At 43.2% G+C, this 23,609-nt stretch overlaps 1 protein-coding gene across 1 annotated transcript in view; it reads left to right on the forward strand.

Moving 5' to 3' along the window:
* Positions 1 to 12,043: 12,043 nt before the first annotated feature.
* LOC119649512 (b(0,+)-type amino acid transporter 1-like) overlaps positions 12,044 to 23,609 on the forward strand; it is a 50,257-nt gene continuing 38,691 nt past the window's right edge. Inside the window, exon 1 of the mRNA XM_038051685.1 lies at positions 12,044 to 12,246. The gene's annotated coding sequence lies outside the window, so the exon portion shown is untranslated. The remainder of the gene's footprint in view (positions 12,247 to 23,609) is intronic.

A 23,609-nucleotide genomic window follows, 5' to 3' on the forward strand; every position in this document is an offset into this window, starting at 1 on the left:
GCCCAAGAATCCGCAATTTTTGTTGCTAAGAACTTAAGTATCCTTGAAATACATGAGGACCGGCAGTTTGTAGGTCTCGGGTCGTTTTTCCCATGATGTCGATATCGTCAACATAGGCCAGTAGTTGGGTCGGCTTAAAGAGGATCGTAGTCCTCGCATTTACCTCAGCATCACGGATCACTTTCTCCAGGGTCAGGTTAAAGAGAAAGCATGGTAGGGCATCCCCTTGTCATGGACCATTGTCGATGTCGAATGGTCTAGAGAGTGATCCTGCTGCTTTTATCTGGCCTCGCACATTGATCAGCGTCAGCCTAGTCAGTCTTATCAATTTCGTCGGGACACCGAATTTTCTCATGGCCGTGTTTGAAAGATAGTGCAACTGATGTCCATATTCCAACAGTTTTTCGATCGCTTGCCGCAGAGAGAGAAAATCTGATCTGTTGCTGATTTGCCTGGAGTGAAGCCTCTTTCGTATGGGCCAATGATGTCCTGGGCGTATAGGGCTATCCGGCCTAGCAAGACAGCGGAGAATATCTTATAGATGGTGCTCAGCAACGTGATACCTCTATAATTGCTGCACTGTGTGATATCTTCCTTTTTATGTTTGAGGCAGATGCCTCTTTGCTAGTTGCCAGGCACCCACACCTTGAGCACAACTTGATGAACCACTTGGTGTAATTGGTCGCCTCCATATTTAACCAATTCGGCTATAATTCCATCGGCTCCTGGCGACTTATAATTTTTAAGCCGATGAATTGCACGGACTGTTTCTTTTATACTTCTATATATAATCTCCTCTCTAAACTCTCATTACTCAACTTCCCAACCTCATTCATCTCCTGGCTTTCCTCCTATCTCTCATACCGTTCCTGTAAAGTTTCTTTTCATGGTTATTCATCTCGTTCCTTCTAGCGTTTCCCAGGGCTCTATACTTGGCCCCCTACTCTTCCTGTTTTTATGAATGACATCGCCTCCATCCTCTCCTGCCCGTATTTGCTTTACGCAGATGACCTTAAATTGTTCGCCTCTGTTTCGTTTCCGCTGGACTGTGCTCTCCTGCAGTTCGACCTTGATAATTTGGTTCGTTGGTGCTCAGTCAACAAGCTGAGACTGAATATCAGCAAGTGCCACGGGATGTGCTTTTTGCTTAAACTCTCCAATTTCCTTTTCCTATTTTTTTAGTGGACAACTCCTTTCCTCCTTCCAAGAACTGGGTGTGATAAACTTACGATAAACTTGGTTTCGATTTCCACTTTGTTTGACATCATCAATAGAGTTTCCAAAATGTCTGGGTTTATCGTACGTTTCTCCTCCGACATTACCTCAATTCAGCCGTCCGTAACACTCTTCAATTTCCTTGTCAGAAACATCCTTGAATGCTGTGTAGTCTGGTCCCCCTTCCGCATCCGTGACTGTCGCACTCTTGAAGTTGTACGCAAATTCACCCGGACCCACTTTTATAAAAAGCACTTTACCCGGGTAGACTATCCGTCGCGACTCCGCACCCTTAATCTCCCCTCCCTGCAGCAACGCCGTATCTTCCTTGATATGTGTACTATTTTCAAATTTTGCAACTGCTTGATGGACTGCTCTGCCTACTCGGATATTACTTTCCGCACCGCCTCGCATAACACACGTAGTGTAGACATTTTTGAAGTACTCTTCGCGGAGGTCGAGATTTACTTCCATTCCCCCATCTCAAGGCTATATCGGTCCTACAACGCCCTACAGTTTGGGTCCTATGGCTCTGTCTCCTTCCCTAGTTTTAAGCGTAAGGTAAGTCATTTACTTGCTCCTCCTTCTGAGGACAATATGTAATAAAGAATTTGTTTTCTGTGTATTGTCTTCTCATTAAATAAATAAATTTACTTGGTGGTGACAGTCCTTGTCCGTCATCTTCAGTTGGCGGGACCTCCAACTTGCCGATATTTTGGTTGTTAAGAAGTTCATGAAAATACTCAACCCATCGCTCCAATATGCCCATTCTGTCGGAAATCGGGTTTCCCTCTTTGTCTTGGCATGATGAGCATCGAGGTTTGTAAGGCTTAATTCTGCTGACTCGTTGGTAAAACTTCCGCGCCTGGTGCTTTTTTTTCCTGTACTTTTTGAGTTCACAGATTTGTTCCAAGCCTCCCTTTTTCCGTTTGTGAAGTCGCTTTTCCGCTCGACGAAGTTCGTAATAGGTATCTGCATGTGCCCGCGTTCTTGGAGAGTGCAGCATTGCCCGGAATGCAGGATTTTTTGTTCCGTCGCTAACTTACATTAATCGTTGAACCAGTCGTTTCGACTTTTTTTGCGACTGGGGCCAGAAATGTTTGTGGCCATGTTGACAATTATCAAGGTTGAGAGATGCAAACGTTCGATGAGCACGTGGCTAATATGGCTGAAAGTAGTCCCGACTGGAGAGAAACATGTATGTTTGTGGACCGCTTTCCGCCTAAACCAGGTACTTCCAACAACCATTTCGTGCGACACTGCTACTTTGATAATCCGCAGTACGCAGTAGTAATCTCCAAATATGGTTTTGATATTACACCTGGGGCAGGCTTCGAGGGTCCACTTTACTGTCTTGTAAGAGATATCTTTCTCCGATTCTGCATTTAAATTAGGCTCATTTAAAACTCCTGGGCATTAGGAAAGGCAAGTAAATTTTTTTTCCTAGGTTGGTAGAACTGTCTGTAACCTTTGCCAGGCGTCTGTTTGTCAGAAGGTTTAATAATCTCTGAGTCACGCGTGTTTTTGTAAACAACCAAAAGGATATTTTTCGATTTTTACAATGGGTGATTTTGTTGAGCAAAGAATTTGCATCAAATTTTGTTTGCGGAATGAATATTCTTGTGCGGACACATTGAAAACATTGCGGAAGGCCTTTGGTGATCAAACTATGGCACAAAAAATGTTTATAAGTGGTACAACGAGTTCAAAGCGGGCCGAGAACGCTTTAGAGACGAACCGCGCTCTGGACGACCATCAACGTCTACCGACGAGCGCCACGTCGAAAAATCAAAGGTTTGGGGCTTGAAAATCGTCAATTGACAATTAGAGACCTCGTTGATAGTGTTGGAATATCATTCGGCTCAGCCTAAACCATTGTGAAGGATGTTTTGTGTCTCAAACGCGTCAAGTCCCGATTGGTGCCAAAATCGTCCAGTTTTTTGGAATTTTTTGCATTGGTTCTTTTTGGCAAAAACTCGACTCACATCATTTCGCAACCATGATTTGGCTTCGTGCGACTTCTGACTAACAAACTCAAAAGGCCAATGCGGGGACGCGCTTTTGACACGATTGAGGAGATAAAAACCGAATCGAAGAAAGTCTTGAAGGCTATACCGAAAAAAAGCTATTCCCACATTGCTTCCTACAGGGTACTGTAATCCTGTAGTGTACCGTTACGGTATTGAATGAAGTGCTCTAACACACTTCAAGGCCCTGATCCAATATGGATTGTTGTGCCAATGATTAATAATAATGATAATCGTTGGCGCAACAATCCATATTGGATCAGGGCCTTGAAGTGTGTTAGAGCCAACGATTATTATTATATTTTGAAATTTGGCTCGCAAAGGCAGAATACACAGCCGTTTGCTTTTCAAAGTCAATAACAGCAGGCTTCATTTTTTGGTTGATAAGAAAACCCGAACCCGCACACATAGCTTACGGATAGTCACTATAATATATGTAGTGGCTGTTCTGTGTGCTAAACTGGTCCCTGTCCAGCGTATCTTTTTCAACACTGTTACACCAAACCTATATTGAGATAGGGTAACGACTAGTTGTTTATCAGCTCCTTTTCTGTTCAAGAACCTCACGTTCCATGAGAAGTGTTTTAATAGAAATCTGCAGAGTTAAAATAGGATTTGAGATAGGTGTCTCGATACACACTTCATGCCTCTCAGTGGACATAAATCATGCTGGAGTGTCAAACTAGGAACCAATTCTTCCTGGAGATACCGCAGGGTATTAGCTACCCTTAGGAATCTACTTCTATTTGATGATTTTGGGTATACAGGACACGTAAAGGTTTTCTTCTCACCGAGAAAAAATTTAATTGGAAATTAAGGGTCGCCCATGACTGTGTTCCCGACAACGTCTTCATTTCTGCATGTCTTTTCCAATCCAACGCCCTTATTAACACTCATAGTAACTTCCGATTAGACTGCATCTGTTTTGGATGTTCGTGTCAGCCAAGATCAATTCATTTGCGGAAAATGATATCCATTCTCCTCGGAAACGGCTGACTCAAGGTCGTTACTGACCGTTCCTCAGTCGCTTAGGAAGACGATTTCTAAATAAAAAAAAGAACAATTGCCGAATTAGCAGTGACCATGAGTTCTTGTGTAGGCTGGGATGCAATGCTCAAACAGCATGAACACAAACTGATAAAGATTGTTGTCCTGAAATTGTTACGGCGGTACTTCCAGAAGGTGTCTTGAGATCTAAGTTTCGTAGATACCTAGTTCTCGAGAGACGATTGAAGATACCATCAATCAACGACAGTGGATACAAATGTGTAGTAATGAAAGTTATTCTGCTCAAATAGATATTTTCGATATAGTTTTGAGAGAAGCTGTTGCCCCAATCGATATGGGATTCTAGCGAAAGAATCGCCTTCGATGACAATCGATCACTTGCTAAGTCGATGAGAAGCCATTTGAAGGGCGGCCAAAATAACGATGGATGGCTTCGAATGTTAAATTTAATTTCCACTACATCTGGACCATGGCTTTGGCTTTGGATGGCGAGGTCAAGTTTTTCTTTTACATACGCTTTCCCTCAGGTTGCTTCGCAGGTTCTAATATACGCCTATTAATCCGGCATTATTGAATCTCCCTTTGAAATACTGGCAGCGTAGAGCGGCTAAATCATACTGCTCGCAGCGTTCCAATTTCGACAATCGACCAGCGCTCGATGAAACACATTCGCCTCCTGAACATGGTCATATCACATGCTCCTTTGATTCACTAGATAATTTGAGTGACCTCCTTCATGGTATGTCGTCCTGGTATATCTCTTCTATTATGGTCTCCAAAGACGCATATTTGCCATTACTCAAAACTGATAAATATACACTTTCTTTGGTAGTCACTGACAGTGAAGCGCTTCCTAAATGGTAGCTCGACGCGATTTTCATTTACGTGCACTAGCTCCACTAACGATCCTAGGTGTCTGCGGAAAGTGTTTATGTTCGACGAATGGTATGAGCAGGACACGTTCTTTGACATTCGTCATGCATTACATCCTCCCTCTCTCTGCAACCATTTTCGCAATTTTTGCTAATAGTGCCCAGATGTCTATATTCCTTACATTGCTTATGGATTTCCAATCCAGAAGCGGGCACCGTCCAAACCTAGTCATCTACTGCATCGTTTCTCTGCTACTTGTTCGTTAAGCCGGCAAATGATACAATCTATTTTCACTCCTCCAGTTCTTCCTGTAGTAGGCTGATAAAGGTAGTCGGTTGCACTAAAAGACCCTATTGAGGCTTGTATTACTGACTCCTCTAATCTGGTTAGCTCGAATTTTATCTACAAAACTTCGCAGAGCAAGTTCTTTGTAGCGATTTCATCAATATTTTTGAGTTCAGTGATGAATTCCTGCATGGTAGCCCTTCTACTTTCTTCGCATCCTAAGAAATCTCTAAGCTAAGATCATAACGAATCTAAATACGGTCTTAGATTTTTTAAGGTCCTTTCCAGAGACTTCCTTTCTAAGATCTAATACGGTTGATATTTTCTCCTAGATTGACTAGGTTTCTTATTTACCTCTCTTTTGCTTTTTTAAGTTTTTGTTTAAAAGCAAAAACCTCTGAGTGCCTCCCTGTCCTATTTACATCTTGGAAACGGTTATATTTGTTAAGATGAAAATTGGTATAAAAATAAAATAAATAAAATAAAAACGATGAAGGGGTTTTTTTCCGAATGTTGAGGTCTGGGTTAGTGCTTTACTGAGTAGTTCTTAAACTTAATATTTGTTGGGGAATGAGGGGTTAAATAGTTCAAATTTCAAGTAAAATAGGATTCATTCTCAGAAACTCAACCCAAAAATCTCAAAAAACAAAAAATCTTGATGACGCTTCGATGCTCTTCAAAATATTCATATGAAATTATTATAATAACAGGCTATTGCTACATTTACATAAAATTTTGGAAGTCTACACACGGTCATCCTATTATTGGAAAGTACAATATACAGCATGATATTGGAAATGTTAATGGGAGTCGTGCTATTATTTACAAAGTTATAATTGATCAATGTTATTTATTCCTTGAGAGGTATATCTTTTTGGGAGTGGATCCGTTTTACCTCTCGAAAAATTGTCACCTGGCTGGTTAATTCTATGGTTTTCATAGCCTCTTTTCAGGCTTCTTCTGCCATGATTTTGCGTCTCTTCAAAACGCACTTGCGCCCCCTGGTTTATCTTCCAGCTCAATGTTTTCATGTTTCTTTCAGCCTGAACTATCCTCCACATCAGCTTAACATTTCCTATCATAGTCCATGAATCATCATCATCAACGGCGCAACAACTGGTATCCGGTCTAGGCCTGCCTTAATAAGGAACCCCAGATATTCCGGTTTTGCGCCGAGGTCTGGCGTCCTGACCTACGCCATCGCTCCATCTCAGGCGGAGTTTGCCTCATATTCTTTTTCTCACCCATAGTGTGAGTGACCCGCTCACCGCAGCCTGTTGAGCCGAATTTTATCCACAGCCAGCCAGTCGTGATATCGCTCATAGTCTTCGTCGTTATGTAGGCTACGGAATCGTCCATCCTCATGTGGGGGGCCAACAATTTTTCGGAGGATTCTTCTCTCGAACGCGGCCAAGAGTTCGTATTTTTCTTTGCTAAGAACCTGTCTCCGAGGAATACATAAGCACTGGCAGGATCAGTCTTGTACAGTACGAGCTTTGACCCTATGGTGAGACGTTTCGAGCGAAACAGTTTTTGTACGCTAAAATAGGCTCTGTTGGCTGCCAACAGCCGTGCACGAATTTCATCATCATAGCTGTTATCGGTTGTGATTTTCGACCCTAGATAGGAGACATTTTCAACGGTCTCAAAGTTGTAGTCTCTTATCTTCGCCTCTCGCATTTACATCGCCATCGCGAATCACTTTCTCCAGGGTCAAGTTGAAGAGGACGCATGATAGGGCATCCCCTTTCCTTAGATCGTTGTTGATGTTGAATGGTCTCGAGAGTGATCCTGCAGCTTTTATCTGGCCTCGCACATTGGTGAGGGTCAGCCTAGTCAGTCTTATCAATTACGTTGCGATACCGAATTCTCTCATGGCCGTGTACAGTTTTATCCTGCCTATGCTATCATAGGCGGCTTTAAAGTCGATGAATAGATGGTGCACCTGGTATCCACATTCCAATAGTTTTTCCATCGCTTGCCGCAGAGGAAATCTGGTCTGTTGCTGATTCGCCTGGAGTGAAGCCTCTTTGATATGGGCCAATGATGTTCTGTGCGCATGGGGCTATCCGGCCTAGCAAGATAGCGGAGAATATCTTATAGATGGTACTCAGCAACGTGATACCTCTATGATTGCTGCACTGTGTGATATCTCCGTTTTTATGTATGGGACAGATAATGCCTCATCGCAAGTCGTCAGGCATTGATTCTCTGCCCCATACTTTGACCATCAGTTGATGAACCACTTGGTGTAATTGGTCGCCTCCATATTTAACCAATTCGGCTGTAATTCCATCGGCTCCTGGCGACTTATGATTTTAAGCCGATGAATTGCACGGTCTGTTTCTTCTGTACTTGGTGGTGGCAGTATTTGTCCGTTGTCTTCAGTTGGCGGGACCTCCAACTTACCGATGTTCTGGTTGTTCAGTAGTTCATCAAAGTACTTAACCCATCGCTCCAATATGCCCATTCTGTCAGAAATCAGATTTCCCTCTTTGTCTCGGCAGGATGAGCCTCGAGGTGTATAAGGCTTCATCCTGCTGACTTGTTGGTAAAACCTGCCGTTCCGATTCTTTTTGCGGCTGGGCCAAGTATGTTTGTTTTCGGATTTATGATAACGTTCTTCAAGTGGTTGTGAAGATTGTTTGTTGATGCTTCATCTCCAGGATCTCTGTTGACTGCAGTTATTGCGGCTTCCATTTCCCTCTTATAGGTGTTAGGGAGGGCTGTGCTGTTGATGGTTTCAGTGTTAACTCTCACTTGATTGTCAGAGGGGATTCTAGGTGGTGTTATTCAAGCTCGGAGTATCATGCCAACGAGATTGTGATTCGAGTCTTTATTGGCCCCCCTATATGTTCTGACATTCATCAAGGCTGAGAGGTGGCGGCGTTCGATCAACACATGGTCAATTTGGTTGAAAGTGGTCTCGTCTGGAGAGGCCCACGTATGTTTGTGGACCGCTTTCAACGTAAACCAGGTACTTCCAACAACCATTTCGTGTGACCCTGCTAATTGAATAATCCGCAGTCCGTTATCATTTGTTTTTTCGTGTAAGCTATGGGAGCCAACGTATTGCCTGAATACGGGCCCCTTCCCTACTTGGCTGTTAAAATCCCCAAGTATGATTTTAATATCATATCTGGGACAGGCTTCGAGGGTTCGTTCTACTGCCTCGTAGAAGGTATCCTTCTCCGACTTTGCAGTCTCCTCTGTAGGGGCGTGAAGGTTAATAAGACTTATATTTCTAAATTTGCCTCGCAAGCGCGTATTGCATGTCCCCAGCGGTCACCACGTGGAGGTGGAGATAGGGTTTGGTAGTAGAGCTGTTGGTGTTGGTTCAGCAGGCATTTCCCAGGTTTTATGCTGCATCGTGGGTACGAATCCACGTTTCGCCCTGAGACCTATACTACCCTTTGTCGTCCACCCTTTGAATAATCAATCGTTGTCTCGGCAGGATGAGCCTCGAGGTGTATAAGGCTTCATCCTGCTGACTTGTTGGTAAAACCTGCCGTTCCGATTCTTTTTGCGGCTGGGCCAAGTATGTTTGTTTTCGGATTTATGATAACGTTCTTCAAGTGGTTGTGAAGATTGTTTGTTGATGCTTCATCTCCAGGATCTCTGTTGACTGCAGTTATTGCGGCTTCCATTTCCCTCTTATAGGTGTTAGGGAGGGCTGTGCTGTTGATGGTTTCAGTGTTAACTCTCACTTGATTGTCAGAGGGGATTCTAGGTGGTGTTATTCAAGCTCGGAGTATCATGCCAACGAGATTGTGATTCGAGTCTTTATTGGCCCCCCTATATGTTCTGACATTCATCAAGGCTGAGAGGTGGCGGCGTTCGATCAACACATGGTCAATTTGGTTGAAAGTGGTCTCGTCTGGAGAGGCCCACGTATGTTTGTGGACCGCTTTCAACGTAAACCAGGTACTTCCAACAACCATTTCGTGTGACCCTGCTAATTGAATAATCCGCAGTCCGTTATCATTTGTTTTTTCGTGTAAGCTATGGGAGCCAACGTATTGCCTGAATACGGGCCCCTTCCCTACTTGGCTGTTAAAATCCCCAAGTATGATTTTAATATCATATCTGGGACAGGCTTCGAGGGTTCGTTCTACTGCCTCGTAGAAGGTATCCTTCTCCGACTTTGCAGTCTCCTCTGTAGGGGCGTGAAGGTTAATAAGACTTATATTTCTAAATTTGCCTCGCAAGCGCGTATTGCATGTCCCCAGCGGTCACCACGTGGAGGTGGAGATAGGGTTTGGTAGTAGAGCTGTTGGTGTTGGTTCAGCAGGCATTTCCCAGGTTTTATGCTGCATCGTGGGTACGAATCCACGTTTCGCCCTGAGACCTATACTACCCTTTGTCGTCCACCCTTTGAATAATCAATCGTTGGAAACACCGCATAATCCACTGCCAGTGTGGTCCTGGCAAGGATGATGTCAAACGTGGGAGGACCACGGTATGTTTCCAGGTTGCTTATAGCTAGGGTAGTGTGTTCGATCCTGCTTTATGCAGCTCCAGTTTGGGGAAAGGCATTGCAGGTTGCATGTAACGCTAACAAACTGAGTTCAGTCTAGAAAAGAACAGCCCTAAGGGTGTGCTCGGCATTCAGGACTGTCTCAGATGATGCAGCATTCGGCATCTCTGGAATGATGCACATTGACATCTTGGCAGATGAGATGACGAATATATATAATGCGAAGTCTATCTTTCCTTTAAAGCAGACGAAGAACGCCGAAAGGGAGAGATCTCTAAATAGATGGCAAGAGCGTTGGGAATGCTCGGGAAAGTGTCGGTGGACACACAGGCTCATCCCTACCATCAAGGAGTGGTTGGAGAGACTCAGTTTCTCACGGGGCATGGAGGGTATCGCCAGTACCTGTTCAGGTTTAAACTAGATACCTAACCCGATTATCCAAACTGCGATGGAGTCGGGGGTGGTTTTAGTGGGTAAGAATCCTACACGCTGGCGTGTCCAGGCTAGTGTCTTTTGAAGATTTCCACCTCTTCAAAAAAAAGACAGACAGATGGACGGACAGACAGACATTGAACCGATTTTTTTGCAAACAAAACCTTAAAAAGAACAATTGCTGGATTAGCAGCAGAGCTCAGACAGCGTTAACACAAACTGATAAAGATTGTTGTCCTGAAACTGTTAAAGCAGTACTTCCAGGAGGTGTCTTGAGATGTAAGTTTCGTAGAGGACCTAGTTTTCGGGAGATGATTGAAAATACCATCAATCAGCGACAGTAGATACAAATCTTTAGCAATGAAAGTTATTCTGCTTAAATAGATATTTTCGATATAGTTTTGAGAGAGAAAAAAGTAACTGAAGCGTTTATGCCTCTAACTGTGGTCTTTATTCAGATTGTTCATAGTTGAACGGTTCCCAACTTCGTATGCTCAATATTGAGGACATTTGGAAACATTTCACTTTCCTATGAAAGTGAAGCGAGTTTCTTGATCCACATCCGAGGGACAGGCGTTCCAGCTTTTCTCCTAGCTATATGTATTTTTGTAAATCTTTGTGTTTGTCCTGCCAGTTAGTATCATTTCCTTAGCACTAGTTACAAAAGCAATGAAGTGAAATGTTTTCTCATTGAACAAATGAAGCACAGAAAGGAGCGATTAAGAAGTACTTCCACTTCACTTATCAATATATGATCTCTCATTCACATGAAGCATGTTACCAACGTATCATTCCATGAAGTATATACATATGTGGGTACACCACGTCACAAATGAAATTGAATTAGTTGGATTCATATAAATTCCAGACGAAATAGACCCTTGGTCGGATCTGAATACTGAAATTGTCAATTGAAAATTTGAAAGGCGACATCTAAAATTAAACATTCAATATCACGTTTCTGAAAGGCGATCACTTTTGTTTGCCGAAATGCCATGCTCATGGGTTATTCAATCGCCTCAATTACTTTGGTGAATCAAAAAAGCGTAGACATACGCATGCCGTATTCTTGTGAGTGGATAGGAAGGCGTTCAACCGTGCCGGCGAAGTTAAGTCGAATTTTATGAGGAGGACTCAATTGCAACAATAGGCGGGCTCTTGGAATTTTGGTAAGTAACATTATCAAGATGAAATATATGTTGTTCTGAAGACTCCTCTTGAAATGGGGTTAATAGTTATCCTCTTTCAAGGGTGGGACTCTAAACTTTCATTCAAAGTTAATCTTAGTTCTCTTAACATTTATAAATTGTGAATATAATAAATAATATTCTTTCAGCTTTTCTCAAAACCCAAAAAATATTATTTAATTTAATAAATCTCGAGCATGAGTTAACATCTTTTTCGATGGATGTAGTGCCGGCCGTTGATATCAATTAGTGGCTGAGTCTCGATCCACTCTTAAGAGCCGGCGAAGTTTCGGAGGGGGTTGTTGGGAAATTCTCAACATGGGAAAGCTTCGGTTGCATGGGAACTTGTGCAAAACAGTCCAAGAAAGTGTACCTCGTTGTTATGCGTGCTTTTAGATAAATTCAGTTACAAATTGGATAGCGACGTGGATTCAGTGATTTTTTCTCTGTCCTGATGAATTACACGTGAAATTAGCTCCTACGAAACGCAAGTGTATGGTTCGCACCTTACTAAATCTTTTTCATATCTAAATTGTTCTAGTGATGTTTGATGAATGCATTTTAGTGAGTTTTTCTTAATACGAGTTTCCAGTTCGAAAGGATTTTCATTTCTAATCAAATTAGTCAGGAAAGTATATTTGTGATTGTGAAGTGCGTGTAAGTTCAGTTGATAGTGTCATTAATTAGTGGACATCGTTGAACCCAGATACTCTAGAAAACTGCTGCAAGAAAATTATACAAAGTGAGTAAATCGATATAAAGTCGGGTATAATCAAGTGGGACTTCTCAAACAAATTGGGGGCTCTCGCAACCTTCATTAGATTTACATTAGTATGACCAGGTGCAGTGCACATTTTCCAGTCAGAAGCTTTTCCACGAATGCACAACATACAAGGGGAGTTAGAGGAAATCGTGGATAAAAACAGAAAGATATTGCGCTACATACCATAAAGGCGGGATCTTGATAACTTATGTTTGGTATATAACAAATTGCTGCAATAGTTCACATATTATGTATGTAAAATTATGTATAGTATGATTCAACATGAGAGGAATTACTTGGACGATATGAAATGATATTATGAATCATTAAGTGATAACCTCACTAGTGATATGCTGCTTCACTGCATTCTTATTCCAGAGATATGGCCAGACAATTTTTTTGATAAAAACAAAAAAAAAACAGCCTCTTTAGCAACATCAACATGTTTTGGGATTCAAGTTTAAAATTACGCTTTTCCGTAATTTTTTGTATATGTTAAACGATTTTACAGATATTCCACTGCAAACAATTGATAAGAATGTTTTATATAATAAATAAAAATATAAATCATATCAAACGTCATTCATGGCGTCTTCTTTGCGTGTAAACTCGTATCTACAAAATTATGTATTGGATGCGTATACAAGCTAAGGGGTTTTCCCACGCTTTGGCCCCAAAAAACAATCGTATCTTTGTTAATTTTTGTATTGAATGTAACGATTTAATTCCTTTTGAGTTACATTAATACACTTGTAAAAATCTCCGGTTTAAGTGGTGGTGAAAAATAAAAAAATCAAAAAAAAAAATTATGATCAGTAAACGAGCGCCTTAATCAATTTTTAAGGTTTTGTTTGCAAGACAAAACCTTATTAAAATCGGTTTAATGTCTGTCTGTTCGTCTGTCTGTCACAGGAACTTTTCTCAGAAACGGCTGTAGCGATTGACACGAAATTTGGTGAGAAACTGTGAACTGTGACATGCAGTGAGTGATATCCTTCTACGTGGGGATTTTGGGGGGGGAGGTTCCCATATAGGGGGGTGTACAATTTTTTTTCACCGAATATATAGTCCTGTGGGGTATCAAATGAAAGGTCTCGATTAGCACTTTGCGAAGTTTTAGTTTTGAGATTTGTTAAAAAGGCGGGGAGTGGGAGGGATGGAAGGTGGTGATTTCTTTAAAGGATCCATTCTCAGAAACTACCCAACCGAAAAATCTGAAAAAATGCATGAAGCTGCCTCTATATGGTGTCCAGGCCTCAAAATACAAAATACGTTCACAAGCGGGATCGGTTCGTCGTGATCAGTTTCGCCATTTTATTTTATCAAATGCCTGGTCTGGATTCAATTCCATCAAGCCACCGTTGGTTCGGCCGGCTTTTTGGTGTGCTCCTCACAAAGCGAATGGTGGGTAGGTAGGTATCAGTGGCCGCTCCGAGGAGCCCAATTAGGACTGTGTGCGCCGTTTTGATGCCACAAACTCCTGACTAGTGTTCTGAGAATAGCGAGGCAGAGTCTAGCCGGCTTGGATCTTCACAGCTAGCCCGTAGCATCCACGAAGGAAAGCAGCTCCCCCCATCCTGCAACCAGAAATCTCTCTGAGGTCCCCAAAGAATTGTTTGCCCAGTGTCCGTAGCCTGATTCGAGCTAGGGCTGGGCAATCTCAGAGATAGTGCCTCAGGGTTTCCCTTCCTTCTCCGCAGCTTCGGCAATGCGAATTGTATTGCCCCGTGCAGACTGCCGTAATCATGAATGCATTTGCACGCGTCTGGCACGAGTTCTCGTGATGGGGATATATTATAAGCCGGTCAAAATCTCTTTGACTTGGCGCAGCTCGTAAGTCTTCGCCATCTAAGGCACGCGGCTGCCAGGTAGTGCGAGTAGACTCCGCCCCTGACAGTCGCCAACGAAACACCGGCTGTATTCATCGAAGGACTGCCAAGAGCAGAGCCTCGCCTGGCCAATGCGTTAGCCCGCTCATTCCCCTCTGTGTTCCTATGCCCGGGAACCCAGAAGAAGGTGACCTTTGGCATGCCGCCCAGACGGTTCAGCGCGTCTCTGCACTGCTCCATCAGCCTGGAAGATGTCTTCGCTGAGTATAAGACCTTGATGGCTGCTCGGCTGTCGGTCAGAATGGCTATGTTACGCTCGGGGCTCGAATCTCGTTCCAGCTATCGACAGACTTCCAATATTGCCAGTACTTCCGCTTGGAATAAACTGGCGAAACTTGGCAGACCATACGACTTGAATACACTGTGTGTATTCATGAAAACCCCCGTGCTATCTTTGATCCATTCGTAAAGTATACTGAGTCATAACCTTGCAACAAGTGGCCGGTCTTCCATTTTGCCCTGGTTAGATAGTCCACAGCAAAGTTTCTCGTGAAGTTCAACTTGCGTGTGTCATAGTCCGTGGGGAATGCCCAGATTTCCCAAGGTACTTCGTCTAGGATGTTGCTGTGGCCGTAGAACTTCGCTGCCCAACATCCGGACTCACGTAGTCTGGCGGCATTGCATGCTGCAACGTATTTAACGTGGAGGTCTAGGGGGAAGAGATGCAGGAGTACATTGAGGCAGGACTGTATTAAGCTTCATCTTATTGTATTTTTTCCTCAAAGCCTGCCACCATACAATAGAGTCGTACGTTAGGATCGGACACCACTATAGTGGTGTACATCCAGAGAACCATCCTCGCCTGGCATAGAAGGCTATACAGGCCTTCTTAACCCTGAGTTCTATGTTCAATTTCCAATTTAGTTTTGGATTCAAGATTACACCCAGATACTTTACATTGAAGGAAAGAACCAATCTTTGTTCATTCAGTCGTGGTAGGTGGAATTCAGGTATCCTTGTCTTGGTGGTGAATAGCATCAGTTGCGTTCTGGTTGGGTTTATGACGAATCTACATCTTGCGGCCCACAGGCACACTTCTCGCACCCCTCACAAAGGGAAACCCAAAACTTTTTATATCTGAAGCGTCAATCTTCCGGTTTCCCGACTTGTTTTACATATTTTATCGCACGGAATCTGTGTTAAATTTTGCATATTAAGTTGATAGGAACGATAGTCACGAATGTATAGAATATGTAGTTAAAATTTCAAGTAAATCGGTTGAATATTTTCGGAAAAATTTACAACGCAACCTTCAAATATGTTATTTTGGGGAAAATGCATCTATTCTTTTTTTAACAGAAAATCATTGATAGTTACAACTTAAAAGTTATCGACAATGGTTGCTCTACAGAGAAGGCCTTTTGAATTGTGAACGTTCTACGCTGAGTCTTGCTTCTTTCGAGAAGTCAAAGCCAAAAATCTCGGTTAACACAGGTGGTCGCGGGGCGACTTAGAAAAAAATGGGTGATTTCGGGTCACTGAAACATCTTAACAAAAATATTTTAATCTGTGTAGAATTTTTCATAGATACAAACAAATATTTTCGCCTACAAAACCACAAAATGGCGGTTATTTTTTACGGTTTTGATGCCAACAAATTTCACGTAAAAGTTTGTAGCCCCAATCTTCCCTTTTATAAATATGTAATTTAATGAAATTAATCCATGATCAAATATTTTTTAATCTTCCATGCAAACTAAAAAACATTTTTTTTTTTTAAATTCCATTTGAAATTTAATCACAAAATTTTTAGAAGAATTTTTAATTTTTCCAAAAGATGGACCGAATGCATCCCCTTAAGAAAATTCTTATATTTCTCTCCTTAGCATGAAAACGACTACGGTGAAAAGTCTACACATTTTGTTGAAATAATTTACTTAAACTTTTCTTTATCTAGAATTTATCAGACCTAAAAAAACTTTATTTGGTCATGGGGGGTATATGATGTGCAACTCGAATCTTGATAAGCTTCCTCTATATAGTTAAAAATATATCAAATATGAAATATCCACATTTTTGGTTGAATTTGAAAAGTTCAATGTATCGTCAATGGCGTGACAACTGGTATCCGGTCTAGGCCTGCCTTAATAAGGAACTCCAGACATCCCGGTTTTGCGCCGAGGTCCACTAATTCGATATCCCTAAAAGCTGCCTGCCGTCCTGACCTAAGCCATCGCTCCATCTCAAGCAGGGTCTACCTCACCTTCTTCTTCTACCATAGATATTGCCTTTATAGACTTTTCCAATTGGATCATCCTTATCCATACGGATTACATGACCCGCCCACCGTAACCTATTGAACCGGATTTTATCCACAACCAAACAATCATGGTATCGTTCATAGATTTCGTCATTATATAGGCTACGAAATTGTCCATCCATGTACTGGACCAAAAATTCTTCGGAGGATTCTTCTCTCGAACGCGGCCAAGAGTTCGCAAGTTTTCTTGCTAAGAACCCAAGTTTCCGAGGAATACATGAGGACTGGCAAGATCATAGTTTTGTAGAGTAAGAGCTTTTGACCCTATGATGAGACGTTTCGAGCGAAACAGTTTCTGTAAGCTGAAATAGGCTCTGCTGGCTGCCAACAACCGTGCGCGGATTTCATCACATAGCTGTTATCGATTGTGATTTTCGACCCTAGATCGGAGAAATTTTCAATGGTCTCAAAGTTGTAGTCTCCTATCTTCATTGTTTTCTTTTGACCAGTGCGATGGTCATCAATATATTGCCTTCGAAGGCGCTACTGGTTTCTTTTTTTATTATGGTACTCGACGTATACGTAAGTAGTAGGTTGAACGGTTGGAAGCTTGATATAAGTAAATTTGTCAACCATATACTCCACAAAGAAGTGTACTGGAAACACACAATACACCAGGGAAACAATTCAGCTTAGATAAGTGACTAAACGCTACGGAAAGGGGGTAATTATACCACTGAGTGGACACTACAAATCTTGAATAATCCGAGACCGGTACAAACATTGTCAGTAACAATGGCCCAGCCAGAAAAAGGGATATATGTAAGTACCTCTTATCTGTTGTCCCAAAGAATGGTGGACTGTGCCTTGAGCGTTCTAGTAGATGGGAAGCTACTCAAAAATTGACTGAGACAACGATGATGGCATGACGCACCTGACAGCGATTTGAGAATTTCTGGACTCCACTAACATGTAGACCTACTTATCAAATGGGTGAGAGACTAAAGGAGGCGGAGATGCAATAGGATATTATCAGATTTCTTAACGCGTATTATTATTCATTCGCAGATGAAAAGGTTGAAATCTTACAACTATCTTGCTATCGTTTAGCATAGGCTTTTGGTATGCTTGACTGGCTTTTCACATGCAATGTTATTCACTAGATTGTAATGCTAATCTGCGGTTAATTACTGGGTTAAATATAGTACAAACTAAACTACTTCCTGCAAATAATATATATATGCTAACAAGTTGATCAACATCGTGTATGTATACTCCATGTTTACCTGATGTCTGTAAACACTAATTTTTTGTCTGCAAATTGTGGAATTCAAAAATTGGGTTTCAAGCATGAACAGTTTCCTGAAAACTGTGCTTCTCACATGGACCAATGACTAATGTTTTTAGCAAAATAATTTTGTTTTTTTTTCTCATATTGACACCAAAAAAGATACGATTTCCAAGAATCTATTTACTTTATAATTTGATACAACGGGGACGTGATCCATTAGGTGTTCATATGAGCATATCTTAACTAATTGTCAGTTCGTGAATTCAAGAAATGACATGGGTTGTACTTGGAGTAAATAGCTGACCTGTGACTTATTTTTGATTGTGTAGGTTGCTGTGGATAAGTTGCAATGATTGGTATCATTTCATCGGTTGCAATAGTCCTCCCAATATTATTGATGAATGTTGTGTCCCTTTAAACATGAAAAAATTCCAAAAATGAAAAATCATCGTTTCTTATGTAAAGGCTTTGGGTGTCACATCGATGAGTTTTTGAGATTTTTATATCGATGGTCAGAGCAAGTAACTAAGCAAGACGACATTTATTTAAATTCACTTAAATTGATTTATGATTGTAATACCTCTTTTATCTCTCATATCATGGTTTGGTTTCAGTTTCATTTATTTTTACGCGAACTTTGGGAGCAAAGTCAAGCATCGCCAGAACCTTTTTCGTGAACCTTTTTGACCGTGCTAATATCGTCGTATATAATATACGAGCATGTACATCCGTATACACTGCTATCGAAGATACCCACATCGTACTGTGTCATTTTGAATGAATAACATGTTCCAGAGCAATGATAAATAATATAAGGACCCGCCTAGTGCTAGTTCCATCCTCATTGTGAGTGTTCTCTCCTCCCTTCGCCGATCTTTGATCGCCATTATGGTCACCTCGTTCTCTCTAGTTGTAGAATCTTCGTAGCTTCGAAGCTACTTCGTCTGACGTTCGGAATTAGCTAGCAACTTTTAATAAGTTCGGACGATATACTGAATATAACGTCTGAACATTAGGGGCCTTTGTCCGAATTGATGCTGCGTCTAGCAGAATGGATGAACACACAACAGCCTTCTCGATGCCTTGGGTCTTCCAATATTCGGCATTATTGTCATTGACTGGCAGTATCAGTTTCCCTACTTTCTCGCCCGGATAGCTTAAGTGTTCCTTGAATCGTTGATCTAGCATTACATCAAGGCATTTTATGAAAGTCTTAGACTCTATCACATTTTATCCCACCGGAAACCTTAGAACTTCTTTCAGCCATTGCTGACTAGTACAACCTCAGTCTTATTTTCTGTCGGCTCTATTCCATGTGATACTAGCCATTCTTTGATCAGCCTGACTGATGTTTGGCATGCCCAGACAACATCCTCCACATGTTTGTGTAGTGTCACAATTGCAACGTCGTCTACATAGTCAATAAGAGTAGTTTGCCGCGCGAATTTAATGCGCAGTAAATGATCACTATCATTATCAAAGCAATGAGCCCATCACCGATCCTTGAGGTACTCCGCCAGGTAACAAATATTCAACTGGGCCTACGTCAGTGTTATAGAATCTATATATTTCTATCCCCGAAATAGTCCCTGATGATTAGCTGAATATACGTGGGCAGCTTCAGTTGGCTTAGGTTTCTTATTATATGCTGCCTTTGCGCTCACATCAAAGGTGATGATACCTTATACCTGCAATTGCTCTCTCTGCCAGATTGATCGCTGTGTTGATAGCATTTACTGTCAATGGGCCAGCGCGAAAATCGTACTGTTGTATGAAAAAGCCTCTTGCTTCCTCTACTATTCGAACCAGCCTGTTGTATATAATGCACTCTGATGCTTTACTATACTGTCCGATGCGGCGATGTTTCACCAGGTAATTTGCCACTCTTTGGTAGTAACATCAGCCTCTGCTTTTGCCACTGTTTCGGGAAAAAATCGTCTTTTAAGCAGGTATTAAAAGTAGAAATGAACCACTCCGGTCCCGGTTTTATCGCCGTCTTCAAAACTAGGTTCAGTATTCCGTCCAGCCCGGGTGCCTTTTTAGTTCCTATCTTTTCACAGACAATAGTAAGCTCATCCTTTATTATGGGTAGGTAGGTAGGTATCAGTGGCCGCTCCGAGGAGACCAATTAGCGCTTTGGTGCGCCGTTTTGATGCCACAAACTCCTAAGACCGTGACTATTGTTATAAGAACAGGGAAGCAGAGTCCAGCCGGCTCGAATCTTCAGAGCCAGCCCGTAGCATTCACGAAGGAAAGCAGCTCTCCGACCCTGCAGCCAGAAATCTCACTGAGGTCCCCAAAGAATGGTTTACCCAGTGTCCGCAGCCTGACTCGAGCCAGAGCTGCACAATCGCAGAGAAAGTGCATGAGGGTTTCCCTTCCTTCTCCGCAGCTTCGGCAATGCGAGTTGTAGGGTAAGCCGAGCCTAGCGGCATGGTCCCCTATGGGCCAGTGCCCCGTACAGACCGACGTAATCTTGAATGCATTTGCACGCGTCCGGCACAGGAGCTCTTGTGATCGGGCTATGTTATAAGCGGGCCAAATTCTCCTTGATTTGGCACAGCTTGTAAGCCTTCGCCATCTCAGGCCCGCGGCTGCTAGGTAGTGCGAGTAGACTCGGTCCCTGACAGCCGCCAGCGGAACACCGACTGTATTCGCCGAGGGACTGCCAAGAGTAGAGCCTTGCCTGGCCAATCCGTCAGCCCGCTCATTCCTCTCTATGTTCCTATGCCCGGGAACCCAGAGGAGAGTGACCTTGAGCGTGCCGCCCAGATGGTTGAGCGCGTCTCTGCACTGCCCCACCAGCCGGGAAGATGTCGTCGTTGAGTACAAGGCCTTGATGGCCGCTTGGCTGTCGGTCAGAATGGCTATGTTACGCTTGGGGCTCGAATCACGCTCCAGCCATCGACAGACCTCCAATATCGCCAGTACTTCCGCCTGGAATACACTGGTGAAACCTGGGAGACCATACGACTTGGATACACCGTGTGTATTCGAGAAAACTCCCGCGCCGACTCCATAGGCCATTTTAATCCGTCCGTAAAGAATACCGTGTCATAGTCTTGCAACACGTCGCCGGCCTTCCATTTTGGCCTGGTTGGAAGGTCCACAGCAAAGTTTCTCGTGAAGTTCAGCTTGTGTGTGACATAGTCCGTGGGGGATGCCCAGATTTCTCGAGGTATTTCATCTAGGATGTTGCTGTGGCCGTAGGACTTCGCTGCCCAGCATCCGGACTCAAGTAGTCTGGCGGCACTGCACGCTGCAACATATTTGATGTGGAGGTCTAGGGGGAGGAGATGCAGGAGTACATTGAGAGCATCTGCAGGGCAGGACTGCAGAGCCCCCGTAGCACCTGCACACGCGGTTCTTTGAATCCTATTAAGCTTCGTTCTATTGTATTTCTTCTTCAAAGCCTGCCACCATACAATAGAGCCGTACGTCAGGATCGAACGCACTACAGCGGTGTACATCCAGAGAACCATCCTCGGCCGGAGACCCCATTTCTTTGCAAAGGTTCTCTTACAGGCATAGAAGGCTATACAGGCCTTCTTAACCCTCAGTTCTATGTTCAACCTCCAATTTAGCTTAGGATCCAGGATTACACCCAGATACTTTACATTAGAGGAAAGAACCAATCTTTGTTCATTCAGCCGTGGTAGATGGAATTCAGGTATCCTTGTCTTGGTGGTGAATAGCATCAGTTGCGTTTTGGTTGGGTTTATGCTGAGTCCGCATCTTGCGGCCCACAGGCACACCTTTCGCAACGCTCCTTCCATGATGTCGCTCATAATGGACAGAAACATCCCTGATACTAATATCACCAAGTCGTCGGCATACGCCACCACCTTCACTTCGCTGCTGTCCAATGTACGTAAAATTTTGTCCATTACTTTTAACCAGAGCACCGGTGAGATGGCACCACCCTGGGGCGTGCCTACGTTCACAGCTCTGGTCAAGTGGTTGCCTCCCAGATCGGACTGGATTATCCTGGTACTCACCATGGATATAATCCAATGCGTGAGATACCCCTCCAATCCAATACCGGTCAAGGCTTCCTTGATGGCGTTGGTACTGACATTGTTGAAAGCTCCTTCTATATCCAAGAAGGCAGCAAGGGTATACTGCTTGTACTGCAGCGACCGCTCAACCGTGCCAATTACCTCGTGGAGGGCGGTTTCTGTGGATTTTCCTTTGAAGTAGGCATGCTGGGACTTAGAGAAAGGCGTTCTCTCCATAATCGTCTTTAAGTGAATGTTCAGGACGCGTTCTAGGGTCTTCAGCACGAAAGAGGTCAGCCTGATTGGCCGAAAGCCCTTCGCGGACTCATGACCGCGCCTGCCCGCTTTCGGTATGAAAATCACCCGTGCGCGCCTCTAGGACTGCGGTACGTATCCCAAAGTGATGCAGCTCCGGTAAATCTCAACAAGCCACGGCACAACCCTTTCCTGCTGCTTCTGTAGCATGACTGGCATTATGCCATCTGGGCCTGGAGATTTGTATGCGGAGAAGCTGTTTATAGCCCAACCGATCCTATCCCCGGTAATTACCGATTTGATAGTCTCGCACAGCTGGGGTTGCCGCAAACCCTCCAAGCCAGGTTCTGATTCACAGTCCTCCTCGCTGGAGGGAAAGGGCGTTTGCACCAGCAGCTCCAAGGTTTCACTAGAAGATTCCGTCCAGGAGCCTTCCGACTTTTTAAGGGAGAATGGACTCTTATGTTCCTTGGACAGAATCTTACTGAGCCTCGCGGATTCACTAGTGCTTTCAATGTTCTGACAATAGTCTAGCCAAGACCGCCTCTTGGCGGTCCTGATGGCCGACTTGTACTTCTTTAGGCAGTCCTTGTATGGCTGCCAGTATTTTTGCCTGTAGCAGATTTCTCTGGTCAGCTTCCTGAGATTAGAGAGATCTTCGTTCCACCACGGTGGCAGGGTCTTTTTGCTGTACTTAGCAGGGCACGAGACTTTGAAGGCGGTATCAAATGCCTTCTCCAGAGCCCCGACCTTTGACTCCTTTGTTATACTTAGGATATCTTTTTCGGTCGCAATAGTGCATTTGCTCGGTTCTGGAAGCAGAGTGTTCACTAATCTTCGTAATAAAACTCGGCACTTGATCTACGGGGATCTGATTCCTTTCAACTTAGCCATTATCGCTCTAAAGGCTCCTCCGCACGGGTTGATGGCCTATTCACACCGTTCCTTAAAGGAATTCTATTTACGCTCACTGATCGCCTTCCGCAGCTATTACCGAATAGTTTTATACCTCGCCTTTCTCTGTGTAGGTTCTTGCTCACTATTCCCGCGTTGCAAATTTGTTTCTTTCTTGCAGGCATTGGGCACCCAATTGCCTAATTTCGTTGATCCATCACGGTTCCAGTAATCCGTGTCACTGTGATTGAGATTTATCTAAATAAAAATCATTTGCTTTTTGCTTTGGTTTCCCTCAAAGACAATCGGCATTTTGCGCTTCCTACTTGGTGGCCCTTACCATCAAGATCTGCATTTTTGCACAAAACGGTCTTACAATTCCATGCCGGTAAGACTTATCGTGTTTGCTTGTGCAAGATATAGCTACTAGATCGCAATCCGGACATTTAAAACCTATAACAGAAGATATGTTTTCCTGAATCTTGCAGACAACCCTTCCAGCCAGCTTCCAACCAAGGCAGTTAGCAAACTGATGATTGCCATTTGCTTTCTGCGAGTCCTGTATTGCGTTGATACTCCCGTCTGAAATTTTAAATTGTCGCACTAGTTCCGTTTATATGTCCTTATTCGTCGTAATCTCATCCAGATCCCTGCATTCCACAGTTCTCTCGTGGGCTAAGTGCCTCACCGAAATCTCCTCACCTGAGAATCTACCAACCAAGTTCTGGTAGTGGGGATTCCTTTCATTCTGCGTTTTCCGAAGTTCCAGGAGCAGTTCTCCCTTCTGCGTTCTTTTAATTCTTGCGATATTATTT

This window comes from Hermetia illucens, chromosome 2, assembly GCF_905115235.1.
Source record: "Hermetia illucens chromosome 2, iHerIll2.2.curated.20191125, whole genome shotgun sequence".
In the NCBI taxonomy this organism is placed as follows: Eukaryota; Metazoa; Arthropoda; class Insecta; order Diptera; family Stratiomyidae; genus Hermetia; species Hermetia illucens.